Below are 18,040 nucleotides of genomic sequence, written 5' to 3'. Positions count from 1 at the left end.
CCGTGTCGGGCACTCCACGTAGACTTCCCCTGCCACCAGCGTTGCTGAGCAAAAGCTGAACTTACCTGTTCCTGAGCTCTTATTAGCACCAGGTGAGATACAGAGATGGGGGCAGAGGGAGGTCCATGCAGACAGAGCAACTCCCTGTTGCACTGGGAGTAACCTACAAACTCTGTAAATAAGAAATTGCCTAAAACCAACTTTCAATTACCAGGGACAGATGCTGGGGTATATTGTCTGATCCCTGAAATACCCAGAACACTATCCAAAGCTTTTCATTATGTAAAAAAAGCATATGTATTAAATACCCTGACCCAAACCTCCCCATCCCTTACTGAGAGAGAAAAAGAAAGAAAGAAACTGCACTTCAGCCACCGACCGGTTTAATTATTTCTCATGAATAGGTTCGGATGGGGCAAGTGGGGAGAGAGATGGATGGCATTTTTGCCTGAATGAAGGCACTGAGAGAAAGCAGGAGAAACTGGAAAAGGAAGAGTCAGAAAGTCTTACCGATTTCAGAGCAAACATTCAAGCAAGCTTCCTTGAATACAGTGGTTAACCCTTTGAGTGCCAACCAATATCCTAGGAACTATGCTAAAATTGCCAAGGCATTTTTTGCTGATTTTACAGCAGTTTAGGAAAAAAATTATGAATCGCAAGTAAATAAAGTTACATGTTCAATATCTCTCACAAAATCGTCATCTTCACAGCAAGAATTGACATATTTAGCAATATCATCATCACTAATAAAAGCAGACTTAGAACTGGACACTGCAGGAGGAGCGCGATCGCACTCCCCGGCACTCTAGGGGTTAATCAAATGAATTATTTGGCTACTGTGGGTCCTGACCTTTTCTGCCTCGAAGGGACTAGTCACAAGAAAAATATTAAATAAAAAAGTGATTGGAAAGGATTTAGTTAGGCAGGAATAGAAAAATTTGCTTGTATGAGCAGCTACCATTTAAATGGTGCCAGCACTTCTTGTTGGAGAAAGCAAATCACTTTGAAACAAATCAAGGGGGCCTTTTTGGCTATGAAAATGTAAGAAGGCATTCACCGCCTTGACCTCTCTGGATGGTGTCTTAAATTGACTTTCTCCAGAGTGAACTCTGAGATGAGAGCCATGAGGAAGTGGCTGCTGAGGGCAGTGCTTCCAAGGGAGAAGACGAAAGAAGAATGCGGAGGAAGCAGGAAAAGGAAAGGAAGGAAACCAAGCAAGGATAGGAGGCAGCCTCACCCTGACCCCACAGAGGAATCCTGGGTTGTCTAACCTAAGGCAAAGGAATTGGGTTTCCTGCACGGACTACTGTTGGAGGGGATGCTGGATGTAAATTTCACACCGAGCTCTGTGAACATGCAAGCCATTTGGCTCCAGCATCAGAGGCACCTGAGAATCTACAGGTGCCTTAACTATGCTACCTCTCTACACAGTCCTTGGAATTGACAACTATTCTCCCAATAGCAGTTGGACAAAACAAATGGATCTAGACTTGAACCCTTTCCTTTTGAAGATCTGATGAACTGAGGGGGTCCGGAGTGAGCTCTACTTATAAGAAAGGCAGCTCAGATGAGCTACCATGAGGATAGGGATATGTGGGTTTGTACATGCTCCTATTACATTATCTACCTGGCATGGTAAACTCAGCTCAGATACTGGCTGAATGTGTGAGTGGGGAGGTTATAAACTCATACACATGACATTAAGGTATTAAAAAACACACACAAAACAGCCACCTAGAGACTGTGAGTAGTGTTATGGCAGTGGTAGGCAGGGATGCATTGGGCTTAGAGAACTCTATTATTTCAATGGTGACATAGTCTAACATAGTCATTGCAGTGATAAAAATGAGGGCTAAAAAGGGAAATCTCTAAGTGGACCGATCAGATTCTGCAGTTCCTACCTGTAGGCTATTTGTAAACTCAACTATCTAGATGAAGTGTCGGGAATGATGGACAGTACAGTGGGGACTTCTAAGATAAAGATGTACTACTTCCTAACATGGACATATAGTGGCTCACAATCTTAATGTAAGCTTCAAAAATAGACCTGGTGAACTTCTGGTTTCTGGTCCAACATGTAAATAGCTTGAAAGTTGTCACTGCTGTCCTCAAGACAAGAAAAAGCTAAACCAACTAAAAATCAACAACTCTTCCTTGATCTCCTTGTGAAAATTGTAGTCCTAGGGAAAACGACTGCCCTGAAAACAGAAGCGACAGAGGACCACCGCCTACGGGGAGCAGAAACCCTGGAGCGGAAACCCTTCACTGCAGCCAGTGTTGGTAGGACATTTTAAACTGACAAATGGCTGTAGGCTCAGTGGGGATGAGCATGAGAGTTAAAAATTCTGAGGTGGTCCTGTTTTAGGGAGGACTTCACACATTTGTGATTTTATTTCCAGGGGTCCTATCAGTTTGTCACTGTGAAGATAGAAGAAAAATCCCCAGCAGGGGGAGGGGAAATGCAACCATTTTGAAATACAACCAGAGTTCCCTGTTCTCCGTAAGGAGACCTACCCTCAAGGGAAACTAATTTACAAGTATCTAACCTACTGAGGTTTTACCAAAACCTAACCCTGGGGAAAGGGAAATACCCAACTCTGTTCACTGAAAGACTGAAATCTAATTATAGAACTATAGAAAACTTCCCCCCACCCCACCTTACTACCACATCAATCTAGTTCCTGTATAATAGAGGATAACAGCTAAAAGAACTGCAGGCCTCAGACCCTATTTCAGAAATTTCTAGAAAAACACAAAACCACAGGGGAGACAAAAAACAATGACACTAAAAGACATTTTAGCCTCTGATACCACAGCTACAGCAAATAGTAGACACCACCTAACTCCTAGTGAGATAAATATAAAACTTCCCATTAAAGGCCTATCTTACTCAGTAACTTTTACCCAATACTTTATGTCTGGCTTTCAATAAAAAATTATATAACGAGCTAAAGGCAAAAGAAAAAAAAAACACAACTCACAATATGAAGATAAAGCAAGCATCAGAACTAAACATAGACATAGCAAAGACTTTGGAATTAAAATAACTATGATTAATATGCTAAGAGTTTTAGTGGAAAAGTGGACAGCATGCAAGGACATATGGGTAATGTAAACAGAGATATTAAAGCTCTAAGCAAAAGAAAGTGCTGGGAATCAAATGCTGTAAAATAAATGAAGAATGCTTTTGATGGGCTTATCAGCAGACTGGACACAGCCAAGAAAAGAATCAGTGAACTTGAAGATTTGTCAATAAAATTAAAAAACTGCAATGCATGAATAAAAAAGGATATAAAAAAAAGGAACAGAATCTAGGAACTATAGAACTTTGAAAAAATTATAGCATACATGTAAGAGAACACTAGGAGAAAAAAAGAGAGAAAAGGACAGAACTATTTGAAGTAATAATGGCTGAGAATTTTCTAATATAATGACAGATAGCAAACCACAAATTCAGAAATCTCAGAGAATACCAAGTAGGATAAATACCAAAAACCCAACACCTAAGCATATTATATTCAAACTGCAGAAAATAAAAAAACAAAGAGAAAATCTTGAAAGAAGCCAGAGAAGATAAACAACTTGTGAACAGAAAACTAAGGATAATAATTATAACAGACTTCTCTTCAGAAACCATAAAAGTAAAAATGTATACATACTTTAATAGCTAATAGCTCAATTTACGTTTCTGTCTTTTCATATTTAACCCCTTGGAATTAATAATTATTCAAAATATGTATACATTTTTGGGGGAAAACCCTGTATTTAAAGTGTTAAGAAACAGAACCACCAACCTAGAATTCTGTATCCAGTGAAATTATCATTCAAAAGTGAAGGAGAAATAAAGTCTTTCTCAGACAAACAAAAATTTTCAGTAGATCTGTGTTGCAAGAAATGTTAAAAGAAGTCCTTCGGACAGAAGGAAAATAATATATGTAAAACAAACAAACAAAAAAACCACAGAACTACATCAAGGAAAGAATATTAGAAAAGAAATAAATGAAGTAAAATTTTTAATCTTCTGATTTTTAATTGACATAACAAATAATAGTTTTTGCATAATAATAATAATAATAATAATAGCATAAAACATATTGGGCAATTATAGCTATGGATAAGATAAGTGAATGATAGCAATATTAAAAGGGACAGGAGGAAGTAATTGGGAATATGCTATTTCAAGGTACTTATACTACCTATGAAGTGGTATATTGTTATCTGTCTGTATTGAAAATGCATATTGCTAACTCCAAGGCAATAATGGCGAACTTATGACCCGCGTGTCAGAGGTGACACACGAACTCATTTTTTTGGTTGATTTTTCTTTGTTAAATAGCATTTAAATATATAAAATAAATATCAAAAATATGTTTTTGTTTTACTCTGGTTGCAAATATCAAAAAATTTCTATATGTGACACGGCATCAGAGTTAAGTTAGGGTTTTTCAAAATGCTGACACGCCGAGCTCAAATGGTTCGCCATCACTGCTCTAGGGTAACCACTACAAAAATCTTAAAAAGTATAATTGATATGCTAAAACAGGGGGAAAATGGAATAATATAAAATGCTCAATGAAACCCAGAGACGGTAGAAGAATAGAAGACAAAAAATAATAAACATGATAAAGTAAATGGATATAAATTAGTTACAAATATGGTGGCTATTAACCTAACTATATCAATAATCAATTTACATGTCAGTGATCTAAATACACCAATTAAAAGACAGATTCTCAGAGAGAATTTTTTTATAATCCTCACCTGAGGATATTTTTCCATTGATTTTTTTGGAGAAAGTGGTGGAAGGGAGGGCAGGAGTGAGATAGTGAGAGAGAGAGGATGAAAGAGAGAGAGGTAAGAGATATACATTGACTGGCTGCCTCCCATAGGCACCTCAACCTGGGTCACGGATCAAATGAACCTGCAACCCAGGTACATGCCCTTGACCAAGAATTGAACCCTAGACCCTACAATGTGCAGGTTGACACTCTAACCACTGAGCACCCTAATCAAGGCTCAGAGAGGATTTAACAGAAAGGCAATACTCTATGTTTTCAACAAGAAACCCACAGACAAGATAGATTAAAAGTAAAGGGATAGAGAAAAATAGAGCATGTTAACACTAATCAAAAGAAATCCAGAATAGCTATATTAAGTTCAGATAAAGCCAACTCCAGAACAAGGAAAATTATCAGGGATAAAGAGGAGCATTGCATAATGATAAAGGGGCCAATTCTTTAAAAGACATAGCAATCCTCAATGTACATGTGCCTGCATGGAATTCTGATGTTCACTCCTCAGAGTTAGTGCAAACTTCCCAGGTTAAGGGCTTATGTCTCCATGAAACTCCACTCACTGCAGTCAGCAGCTACAGCTACAAGGTTCTCAGGAAACCCGCAGTTCTGATCAACTGGCTACAAATTTAAGGGTTCCCACTATTCCCTTAGGTTTGATAACTTCCTAGAATAACACACGGCATTCAGGTAAGTGCTGTACTTTTTACTAGTTTTATTATAAAAGATACAAATCAGTATCAGTCAAATAAAGAGACACATAGATTGAGGGAGAGTCCCAAATATGAAGTTTCCTTGTCCTTAGGACATGTCACCCACCCAGCTTATCCTATATAATAAAAGGCTAATATGCAAATCAACCAAATGGCCAAACGGCTGAACAACCAGTTGCTATGATACGCACTGACCATGAGGGGGCAGGCACTCAACACAGGAGCTGCCCCCTGGTGGTCAGTGTGTTCCCACAGGGGGAGCACTGCTCAGTCAGAAGTCAACTCCGTGGCAGTGCTAAGGACTCCTGGGGGGACACCCAACTGCCGGCTTAGGCATGCTCCCCGTTGGACATCCCCTTAGGAGTCCTGGACTGTGAGAGGGTGCAGGCTCGGCTGAGTGGCCCCCCGCACTCCCTCCCCCTGCACGAATGTTGTGCACTGGGCTTCTAGTCCTGTATAATAAAGACCTAATATGCTAATTAGACCAGATGTGGCCCCAGGGCTGCAAGGCAGCCTGGGCTGTGAGGGCCGAGCTCCTTGCATGAATTTCATGTATTGGGCCTCTAGTTGATGTATGATTGCCAATCAGGGCAGTTCATCCAAGCCTTAGTGTCCAGAGTTTTTAATCAGGGTTTCATCATATAGCCATGAATGATTGAATTATTAGTCACATGACTGAACTCAATCTCAAACTCCCTCCTCCCCCTGCTCGCTTCCTGGAATATTACTATAAAGTTACAATCATTAAGGTAATGTGATAGAGAGGCATAAGTATATAAAAGTGAAGTGAAGAAACAGAATAGAGAGGCTATAAATTGACTCACTCATATACAGTCATTTGATTTATGGAAAAGGTCCTTTTTTAATTCAGTGGAGAGAAGTTAGCCTTTTCAATAATGATATTGGAGCATATATCTGAATTTAGCCATTATTCACACTATGCACAAAAATTAGTAAGTGTAGATATAGACATATAGCTGAAATTTTCTAGAAGAAAAAGTATGTGTGATTTCTGTCCTAATGATCTTGGGATAAGTAAAGATTTTTTTAAATAGGACACGATAAGCACTAGTCATTAAAAGTTAATAAATTGGAATATATTGGAATAGATTAAAATGAAGAACTTTTGTTTATCAATAACTTCATCAGGAAAGCAAATAGGCAAGGATTTGAATCCAAAATATATAAAGAACTCCTACAAATAAATATAAAAAAGACAAAAATTAACCAAAGACTTCAACAATTTATATACAAGACTGTTTGCATTACCTCCATTCATCATAGCCCAAACCTAGAAACCACCAAATGTCCATCAACAGAGGAATGAATAAATTTAGTGTGGTATATGAACATGGTGGAATTTTTCAACAATTAGAAAAGAACAAACTGTGGGTAGATGGAAAACCATGGATGAATACCAAAGAATTCTGTGAATTGCAAGAAGGCACAAAATACTGCATGCACTTTGATCTCTTATATAAAATCTACAACAGGCAAAACTAACCAGTAGTAATAAAAGTCAGGATAGTGATTACCTCTGGGTGGAGAAGATGACTGGGAAAGGACTTCAAGGGAAATTGCAGGGGTGCAGAGGAGGGGAACAGGATGTGCCTTCAGAACCAGATTAGAGAAAAGGAGAAGCCAGTGGCACTGAAGACGGAAGTTCCAGAGGAGCCTTCTAAGTTTCTCTGAACCAAGAAAAACATTAGCAAAGAAGTTCCACACCAACACACAGCAAGCTCTTTGGGATTCTGTTTTTCTTCCTTAAGCTCTACATTACATAATCTTATACAAACTGCAAGGGGGGAATCAGGTTAATGTTGATTTTGATTTAAATCTTCATTTAGTCACTGGCGCATGCCTGCCACTGGAGGCTTGCTTAAAGAGCTGGCTCCTGGCTAAGCCTGGCTTCAGATTCTCCTGAGGTCACATGCCACCATTTACTTAATGAATGCAACATCAGCAACCACCCCTCCTCTCCAGTAGGCCCCAGCTCCTGACCCAAATCCCACCTTGGATTTGAGTGTGATGCCAGCTGCCTGCAAGCCCCGAGGGAGGTCCTCCAGAACTAGAGGTGGCGAAGTACGTTTGCCTCATGCTAACACCCATTTCCTAGTGAACAGTGATAGAGATGTGTTGAGGATTCTGAATCTGCATCTGTTTTGAGTGGAAAAACGTTGATTAGCAATGTTGGCTTTGGAAATGGCAGTAAAGATTTGCAAGCATAGGCCATGATTGGCCAGCCCTGGACTACAAGAGCAATGCTGACTGAATCAATAAACTAACATGCCTTTTTCGCCCAATTTAGAATAGGAAGGAGACAACGCTTGAAAGACTCATGTAATCCTCAGGTTCCAAGGCCAGAGGTATTGTTCCCAGGGTGGACCCAACCAATTCCTGGGAGAAGAAGGACATCGGGGGAGTTTTCCCTCGACAAGGAGAGAAGTAACCATGTTCTGGAAGAAAATATCTCTCATCTTCTATTTCATTTCAAAAATGTTCAGTGAAAATACAAGTTGTTCCTCTGCAATTTCTTGAATTTTAATGTCTATCACCATCTTTTTAAAAATTGTGATAAAATACATCTAACAAAATTTACTATTTTAACCATTTTTAAGTTCAGCTGCATTGGGTACGTTCACAATGTTGTGAACCATCACCATCATCCATTTCCAGAACTTTTTCATCTTTCTACACAGAAACTCCATCATCGTTAAACAGTAATTTTCTGTTGCCTCTCTGCCCCATCCTCTGGCAACCACACTTCCACTTTCTGTCTCTATGAAGTTGACTAATCCAGAGATCTCATGTAAGTGAGAGCATATGGTATTGGATATTTTGTGACTGACTTATTTCTCTTAGATAAAGTCTTCAAGATTCAGCAATGTTATAGTATATATCAGAATTTTCTTCCTTTTTAAGGCTGAATAATATTCCATTGTATGTATAAATCACATATTTATCCATTCATCTGTCATGGGACATTTGGATTATTTCCGCTCTTTAGCTAACGTGAACAATGCTGCTATGAACATGCATGTACAAATACCTATTCAAGTCCTTGTTTTCAATTCTTTTGGGTATGTACCCAGAAGCAGAATTACTGGATCATATGGTATTTCTGTTTTTAATTTTTGAAGAACTGATATACTGCTTTCCATAGTGGCTACACCATTTTACATTCCCACCAGTGGCAGGTAAGAGTCCTGGGAGCCTGTTGTCATCAGGAATGACTTAGTTCCCCAGCAAGAGTTTTCATAATGTCACCAATGTTAGCTAGTTACTGAAAGGAAGAAAGCGAGGGGAGTCAAATGGCGCAGGGAAGGTCCTGGACCACAGAGGCCTGTCAGGCTAATGTGTGTGGGGGGTGGGGGGGGGGGAGATATATCATTGGCTAGCGGCATGGAAACAATGCAAGCCCGGGAAAACTTGGGAAGCTAACTGGTTATTTAAAAAAAAAAACTCCTGCTTCTAATTCCAGGAAACAAAAAGCGACATCTCTATCTCTATCTCTATCTCTATCTCTATCTCTATCTCTATCTCTATCTCTATCTCTATCTCTATTTCATCTCTCTCTCTCTTTATCTCCCAGAAAGAAAATTATATTCTGGTTAGTCAAGAGTGGTGGAACAGCAGGTGATTTTAACTTTCTATTTCTATGTCTATCTCTATATATCTCTATCTCTATCTCTATGTCTATTTCATCTCTCTATCTTTATCTCTATTCTATCTCTCTATCTCTATCTCTATCTCTATCTCTATCTCTATTTCCTCTCTCTCTCTCTCTCTCTCTCTCTCTCTCTCTCTCTCTCTCTCTCCTTGACCCTTGCCTAGGAGCACTCAACCATGTGGGTCTAGCAGCAACTAGGGCCTGCAGACTGCACGGACTCTGAAAAGGCTAAGCTTTAATATGAAGCAGAAACTCTGGGCACTGGCTTTGATTTTGGCCCGGCTTAAGACACAGTTGGACTTTTTCCGTGGTGGGATGGAGGGAGATGAGAAACTGGGAAAGCAGGAGGGGAATTCCTTTGATTTTGCAGCACGAATAATCCACCAGGCCCAGAGACCGCAGCCTCCCACGTGTGGATCCTTGAAATGCTTTTCACACGATCCCGTGGAAGAGCCCGATTTCCACCCACAATATTAGTAACAATATTAACAGCGCCTTCTAGACCAAGGAGTGTGCAAGTGTTTTGACCATCATTTCATTTAATCTGTATAATGTATAAAGAAGATATTACTATCTCTACTTCTCAGATGAAAAACCTGAAGCTCAAAGAGGTGAGATAACTTATCTAAATTAACCCAACCAGGAAGTAACAGCTCTGGCGATGACCAAGATTTTCCCGAATCAAACCTGAGTGAGGCACGTTCCAAGGCCTCTTTCTGAGGAGGCTTCATCCTTGGGCTCTGCCCTTGGCCCAGGTAGTCCCGTTTCAGCCCAAATCCTGCTGGTTCAGTTTGGTGAATATTCCCCAGCCTTGATATCTGGTTAAGTTTCTCATCCCCCACCCTGGCCTGCTTTCAGCAAAAATCCCATCGAAGTTGGTTTACCCAGAATTTCCCATACCCGCCATGTTTCCTCTAGTAATTTTCCAGCCAGTAACCCCACCCTGCTTGTTGGCTGTAAATCTCCTCTTGTCTTTATTGTATTCAGAGTAGAGCCTAATCTCTCCCCGCTTGCCATCTTTAACAAGGGTCATGAATAATCTTTTTCTTAATAAGAATTTAAACCCAGTTTTCTCGGACGTCATAGCCAATGCTCTTCAATCTCTTTGACAGAAGATTTCTAAAAAATTTGAACTTAAACTTCCAATAAAGCCATACCTATGCTTAAAAACGAACAGATTTAGTACACAAAGGGTGCCCAGCGTAGTGGTTAAATAAGAGAACTGACTGGATTGCTTGGCTCCAAGTCCCACTTGGCCATTCATGAGCTGAGAAAGTCAGCTACCTCACTGTACCTGTTTCTTCACCTGTAAAACGGAGATAATATCAGTATGTACCTCATGAAGTTGTTGTAAAGATTAAATAAATTAATATATCTGAGCACTTTGAACGATGTCTAAGTACATAGCAGGCACTATTAAGTGTTCACTATTATCGTTATCCCAATAATATATCATATTCATTATTTAAAAATACCCATAGAGTATGAAAAATAATATTAAAAAATAGGTAAAATAGAAGTATGTTTCTCCCTGCACTTGGATTGGCTTCCACAGCTCTTGGCCTCCTCATCCCTCCTTGGATACTATTAGATTTGCCTGTACCTGCCTTGATGGTTCCAATGGGCCACGAAGACCCCCGTCTGAGCTCATTCGGATGCCATTGTGGACTCAGAGCAGGCCATCTTGGAAACACATCTGTAGTGAGACCAGTCAGGGTATCCAGTCAAAGGGTCATGCCAGAAATCCTGCAGGGAGCTGAGGTGTGGCTGGTTCCGAGTGTTGGTTGAGCACAATGGTGCAACATCAGCAGGTGTACAAATACCTGTTCTAGTCCTTGTTTTCAATTCTTTTGGATATATACCCGGAAGCAGAATTACTGACCTATCTCTTTTAAGTAATCCCCGGACCCCCAGGCATACTCTCTTCTATTACCTCATCCTTTTTTTTCTTTTTTTTTTTATACAGCTTCTATCACTTTTAGAAATGATCCAATTCTTGTTTGTTTGTTTTTTGTTAATCCTCACCTGAGGGTATTTTTTCCATTGCTTTTCAGAGAGTGGAAGGAAGAGGGGAGGGAGAGAGAAACATTGTTGTGAGAGAGACACTTTTACTGGTTGTTTCACGCACCTGTGCTGACCTGGGAGGGATAGGGAGCGAACCCTGAACCCAGGTACATGTCCTTGACCCAGAATCAAACCCTAGACCCTTTGGTGCTCAGGCTGATGCCCTAACCACTGAGTCAAACTGGCCAGGGCATGAAATGAACCAATTCTTCATTGGTTTGCTCGTTGTCTGTCTCCCTCATCAGGAAATAGGGCGTTGTCTGTTTAATTCACAGTGGCATTTCCAGTGTTCAAACCTGGTACAGAGTAAGTGCTCAAGAGACATTTATGGGATAAATGAGCAATCAAACGTTCCCTTCGGGGCCCCAGGGACTGCAGGAAACCAAAAACTAGGAGAATATACTCAAGAGCTTATCTAAGCAACTCCTCCCCTATCTACCACCTCTTTCCATGCACTCTCATCTTACAGATGAGGAAACTGAAGTTCAGAGAGGTTAGGAGAACATCCAAGAACACAAACAGGACCGGACAGAGAGCTCCTGATTCTTTATCAACACCCAGTGGCTTTGTTTGTGTCCCATTGGAAAGGACGCATACATCTTCTTGTGGGTTCAGTGGTTGAAAACCAGGCTCCATTATCTCTCCTCTGAGAATCAGAACAAACTGTGTCCTTCCTACATGGTTTTGAAATAGTTTTTACCTATTTCAAAGAGGAGCAATGGAAGGGAGGGATCCTACTTCATATATATATAGACCTTTACTAGAATGCCCCCCTGCCCCCCCACCCGACACAAACAGGACTGCCTATTAGCTTTTTGGCGAAAGAACGAGGGAAGGAAGGAAGGAAGGAGGGAAGGAAGGAAGGAAGGAAGGAAGGAAGAATTCTGGGCAACATCATTTCCATTTGCCCTGAGACTTCTATGGGAGACTAGATTGCAGGTCCATTTCAAGAGGCAAGATGGTTTGCCCACTGCCCTTTTTTGTTGACATTTCCTGAGGTTTCCCCTTACCTACTCCTTCTGCATTACATTCCACTCACCTTGCTCTTTTGTATTCCAGGTAAGCCTCACCTCCTGGATGTTTCTCCATGTTCTCAATAAAAAATTTTTCAGATGTTTATTGAATTGAGACCTATTATTGGCAGTAACTTTTGCCTCCCCTTTTTATGGAGTCTTCAAATCTCTGTCTGAGTAGCTTTATTAGCCCCATTTCATACTTATGGAAATAGAAACCCAGAAAAGTTAAGTAAAAATTTATCCTGGTAAACTAAGATTTACCTAGAAACCAATAAATAGGAGAATATACTAGAACCTGAAGCCAAATACTTCAATCTCAAGGTCAATGCACTTTCCACTATATCAGAGCTACTTCCTCTTAAGACCAGCTGAATCAGTTAATAATGGATTTGGCTGCAAAAAACCAGAACAGCCAATTAGCAGTCACTGAAACAAAAGGAAGCTTATTTTTCTCACATAACGAAAAACCCAGATGTGGGTCATCAGGGATGGTGCAGAGTCGCAACAATGTCAGCGGAGACTTGATTCTATCTTTCTCCCAATCTGCCCTCTAAGGGTTGGCTTCAACCTAATGGACATTGCCACTGGTTGTAAGATGACTACTGTGCCTACCGCCTCATGGCCACATTCCCAAAAGAAGAAATAGGGCAAAGGGCCAGAAGGTCAGAGGGACGAGCTGACTGGGTCTGTCCTTCTTACAAATCTTTTCTTTATTTCACCCAAAGATTTCTGCTTATATCTCTTTACCTGAACAATGTTAAGGGGCTGCCCCTTGCTTATGGATAAAGAACAGGTTAGCTGGAGGTTGGGTCGGTCAACTAACACCGTGTACTCCATCATCTCAATGTCTTGGCTGAAATCTTTCTTGAGAGCCCTATTTTCACAAGGCTGCCTAGTTGTTCCCCGAGGGGCCTCAGAAGCATCCAGTCATCCTGTGAGGGTAGAGGCCGTGTTTTACCTTCTCTTGCGCCCCTCATGGTGCTGCAGACAAAGCTGGTCTCAATATGATTGATTGGGTGGAATTGCCTTTCAGGAAGAACATGTAGAGGAAGAGCCTCGGAAACCTGTGATGAAGGCAGAAGACTCAGCTGGAAGCACAGGACATGTTCCTGGCGTCCTGGAACCCAGCTGACACCTGCTGCATGGTTAGGCCCCTGGGGCAGGCAGGGCCCAGGAGAAGGCAGGATGGGTGAGAGCCATCTTAGCCTCCCAACTAAGAGAAGACATGAGGTGAGCCTGTATCTGTTTTTGTCATCGCGCCCATTTTTATCGATAGGGAGGAAATGCTTGCACAAATCATAACGACATTCTTTTTAAGCCTGACTTCCTTTGATTTATTTTAACCCTGTTGATGCTGAAGCCAAATTCCCTGATGGTGATGTATGGGAAGACCATCAATATGTGAGGCAGGTGGGGAAAGCTGTGAGATGTTTGAAAGTTTTCTCCTCTAGAAACACCTCCTCCCAGGGCTCTAGCAGTAGGACAGGTGTCATTTGAAGTTTATTGCTTGGGGTCAAGACTGTACCTGGTATTTTTGTCTTTATTGCTCTCCACAGAATTGATTTTTAAAACTACAGACATTTAAAGAAGAAAAGAAATCCATTATTTCACTACTCAGGTAATCCATGTTCATATTTTAATTCATGAACTAGGTTAATCTGTATATTTAAAACTTCCAGCAGTAAGCCAAAATGTAAAATGAAAGGTGAAAGCCTGAATCCCTCAGGCCTATGCCTTTGCTCAAAGGTAGCCACAGAATTGCAGAAAATTTGTTTATGCCTATACACTGTGCATGTCATTTGTCTATCCATGTATCTATCATCATCATCTATCTATTAGCTATCTGTCAATGCCTATAAAATTGATGAGACTGTACACACAATCTTGCATCACTTTTTTCCCTATCTCTATATAAAGTAGCACCAAGCTACTTTATCCTCTTTCATAGCTTCATAAGACTCCATCACATGGGAGCCCCATACTTTATGTAACCCCTAATTGGTGGGTTTCTTCTCCTTGTTTTGTTAATATCAACAATGCCACGATGAACACACTTGTACACATTTCTTGACCAACATCTGCAGGTATATTTATATAGGTAAATTCCTAGTAGAGTAATTGCTAAGTTAAATGATGTGTATCTGTCTTAGTCCATTCAGGCTGTTATAATAGAATACCATACACTGAGTGACATAAATTTCAGAGACTTATTTCTCATTGCTGGAGGCTGGGAAGTCCAAGATCAATGCATCAGCAGATTCAATGTCAGGTGAAAATCCCTTCCTGTCTCATAGATGGCTGTCATCTCACTGTGTGCTCACATGGTGGAAGGCGAAAGGAAGCTCTGAAAGGGTGCTGATCCCATTCATCAGCTCCCAAAGGCCTCACCTCCTAATCCAATCACATGGGGGGTGAGGATTTAACACATGAATTTGGAAGGAAAAAATTTTCAGTCTATAGCAGAACCTATAATATTAGATGAATTTTGTCACATTTCCTTCCAGAAATGAGCCTGCTCACTTCCCCTTACCATAGCTCAGTGTCGAACAGTGCTTGCCTCTTCATAGCCTTCTCAGAATAGGGCTTCATCACTCTAGTTTTGCGAAATCTGAGTTTTAAAAAAACACAACAGTCTCCTGTTGCTTTTTAATTTGCATGTCTTTCTTATGAGTAATATTGAGCATATTGTCATATTTCATAATTTTATTTCACTCTTTGGTAATTGCCAACTGACATGCATTGTTCATCAGTTCTCTGTTTTATTTGCATGAGCTTCTTAACAATGAAAGAAATTAGCTCCTTTCATGTCACATGAGATAAATATTTTTCAGACTGTCATTTGTCTTTTCTCTTACTTTATGGTAAATCTTTATGAAAAATTTCCAATTTTTATATAGTCAAACTTATCAATCTTTTTCTTTATGGCTTCTGGGTTTGAAGTCATTCTTAGAAAGGCAATCTCTATTCCTGATGTATAAACTAAGCCATTTATTCTTCCAGAACTGTTATAGTTTCTTTTTTAAAAATTGGTTTTAGAGAGAGAGAAAGGGGCAGAGAGAGAGAAACATTGATGTGAGGAACATCAATCGGTTTCCTGCCATATGCCCCCTTTTGGTGTATGGGAGGACACTCCAACCAATTGAGCCACTGATCCAGGGCTATAGTTTCTTTTTTATACTGAAATCTGTGACCTATCTGTAATTGATATTAGTGAGGTAGAGTTCCAACCCTACCTTTTACTTTTCCAGTCCTTCAGTTGTTCCAATACCATTTATTGACTAATTACCTTTCCTAGCTGTTTTGAAGTGCTACTATTTCATATGCAAAGTTCTCATGTGAATTTGGTTTCATTTATGAACTCTTCATTCTTATTCATTGATCTATTTTTCCCTAATAACAAAGTATTTAATTATTATAACTTTAAAATAGTATCAGACTGGGCTATTCTTATTGTTTTCTATTTTCAAGAAGCTTTCTGGGGATACCTGTGGATGCTGAGGTTAGGCCGGAAGTGATGTTGCATAGGGAATGGGGCGGGGGGGGCGGGGAGGAGGGCAGAAGAATTGCTGCTCATCCAACCAGACGTGAGGCTGGTGGCCTAAGGCTGGAGGTCAAGGATGCATTTCAAGAAAATACATCAATAGATGACCAGCTCCAACCTGATAGTTGACCTGGCCATGGAAACCCTCATTGGAGCCTCACTAAATCAAACCATAATTGGCACTCTTAGAAACTCTCTCACCAGAAAATATCAGGAATGACAATCTGAGATCTATATCTACCACTTCAAGAAAGTTCCTGTACCAACCAACAGTCTAACACAGCAATTTTCAACAAGGTGCCACAGCACACTGGTGTGCCACAAAAAAATTTAAAGCATGAAATACCTGACTATTTAGTCAGAGGCACTGACCTCTTTTCTCTTAGATTGTCAAATATAAAAATGAAATAGCCATCCGATGTGAATGAATCAAAATTATACCTATTTCTTTTCAGATCAGCAAAAAATATATCTTTTGGTGTACCACAGAATTTTAGTAATTAGCTTATGTGTGCCATGAGAAGAAAATCACTGGTCAGATCAACTAGTGTCTTTGATCATCAAGCAGAAATATTCAAACTACCAACAGTGGAAAATGTCTCTATGTTGGTGTTCTGCACATTGCATGTGTGACTCATTAGGTCATGAAGTCCATTCTGTGAGTCACAATGAACATTTTTTAAAAGACAAAATAAAATGTAAATTATCAGAGTTATTTGTGTAAATCTTTTGCCAGAATTGTGTGCCTTGCAAGAAATACTAAGTTCAGTTTCAATATGTAAAAAGATTTGATGGCGGGGATATGATGACTAGAATAACTATTGTCCAAGAAAAAAATATTTTAAAAATGTTTTCTGATTAATCTTCATTATTTGTTTTACAAGTAAACTTTTTGTTAAGTTAAAAAATAACTTTTTTAAATTGGGAATTCATTAAATTTATAAATTAATTTAGGAAGAATTGGTGTCTTCCCATTAAGGACAATAGTTTGTCTTTCAATGTCTTAAGTCATCTTTAGGTCTGTCAATAGTCTATTAAAAAGTTTTCAGCCCTAACTGGTTTGGCTCAGTGGATAGAGTGTCGGCCTGCAGACTGAAGGGTCTCAGGTTTGATTCTGGTCAAGGGCATGTACCTTGGTTGCGGGCACATCCCCAGTAGGGGGTGTGCAAGAGGCAGCTGATCGATGTTTCTCTCTCATCAATGTTTCTAACTCTCTATCCCTCTCCCCTCATCTCTGTAAAAATAAATAAATAAATAAATAAATAAATAAATAAAATATATTTTTTAAAAAAGAGTTTTTAATTAAGGCCCTGAAAATTACTTGTTACATTTATCTCTAGGATTCTTTATGGTTGTTATTTTAAATTAGATATTTTCTTTTATCACAATTTCTAACAAGTAATGGTTTAAGAAAAGCATTAGTTTATATATTTACTTTCCAACTGATCTTTGAATTCTCTTGTTGTTTCATATTGTTTTCCAGTTGGTTTCCTGGGCCAGGTATTCTTTTAGAGTGTAAATTATCCCCTGAGGGGTAATATTTGTCAAATCATTTATTTGAATAATATTTGACTATTCCTGTTTTACGGGAGGTGGTGCTATGGTTGTAATGCACTGTCAGTGCTTTTCATATTTTCTTATTCAGGTACTTCCCCCAAAAGTCCTGCTTCCCCAATGCAACCACAGACAGATCTCTCAGTTCTTAGAACACCCCAGGCTCTTTTGTTTGTGAGATTTCATGTATCTTATTTCCCCATTCATCACTTCCCACAACTTCTTAAAAGTCACTTTCTTTTTTTAAAATATATTTTTTTACTGTTGATAGTATTACAGATATTCCCCATTCTCCCCCTTTCAATCCCCTTCTGCCCAGCCCCTTAAAATTTACTTTCTTAAGAAAGCCTTTCCTGAATCCTAGCTGAAATTACCATTCCCTTTTCTCTGTTTTTAAAGCTCTCTGACTGCCATCTTTTATAATACCAACACTCTTAGAAGTACTGATTTCCGAGGAGAAACTAAGATGGCGGCAGAGATAAACACCGGGAAGTTAATGCCGCTCACAACAATTGATTAATACCTCAGAGAAACAACACGGACTTCATCCAGAACCACAGGAAGCCTGGCTGACTGTACACTCTACAACTAGAAGGAAGGAAAGGCACACTGAGACCCGCAGAAGCCGCAGGAGAGAAGCGCAGAGGTACGGGGCTCTCGAGGGGCTCGCGCGCGCGCGCGAGGAAAGG

Source organism: Myotis davidii, unplaced genomic scaffold, assembly GCF_000327345.1.
Source record: "Myotis davidii unplaced genomic scaffold, ASM32734v1 scaffold655, whole genome shotgun sequence".
Lineage (NCBI taxonomy): Eukaryota > Metazoa > Chordata > Mammalia > Chiroptera > Vespertilionidae > Myotis > Myotis davidii.
The sequence above is the reverse complement of the archived record's forward strand: the minus strand, read 5'-3'. Positions refer to the sequence as shown.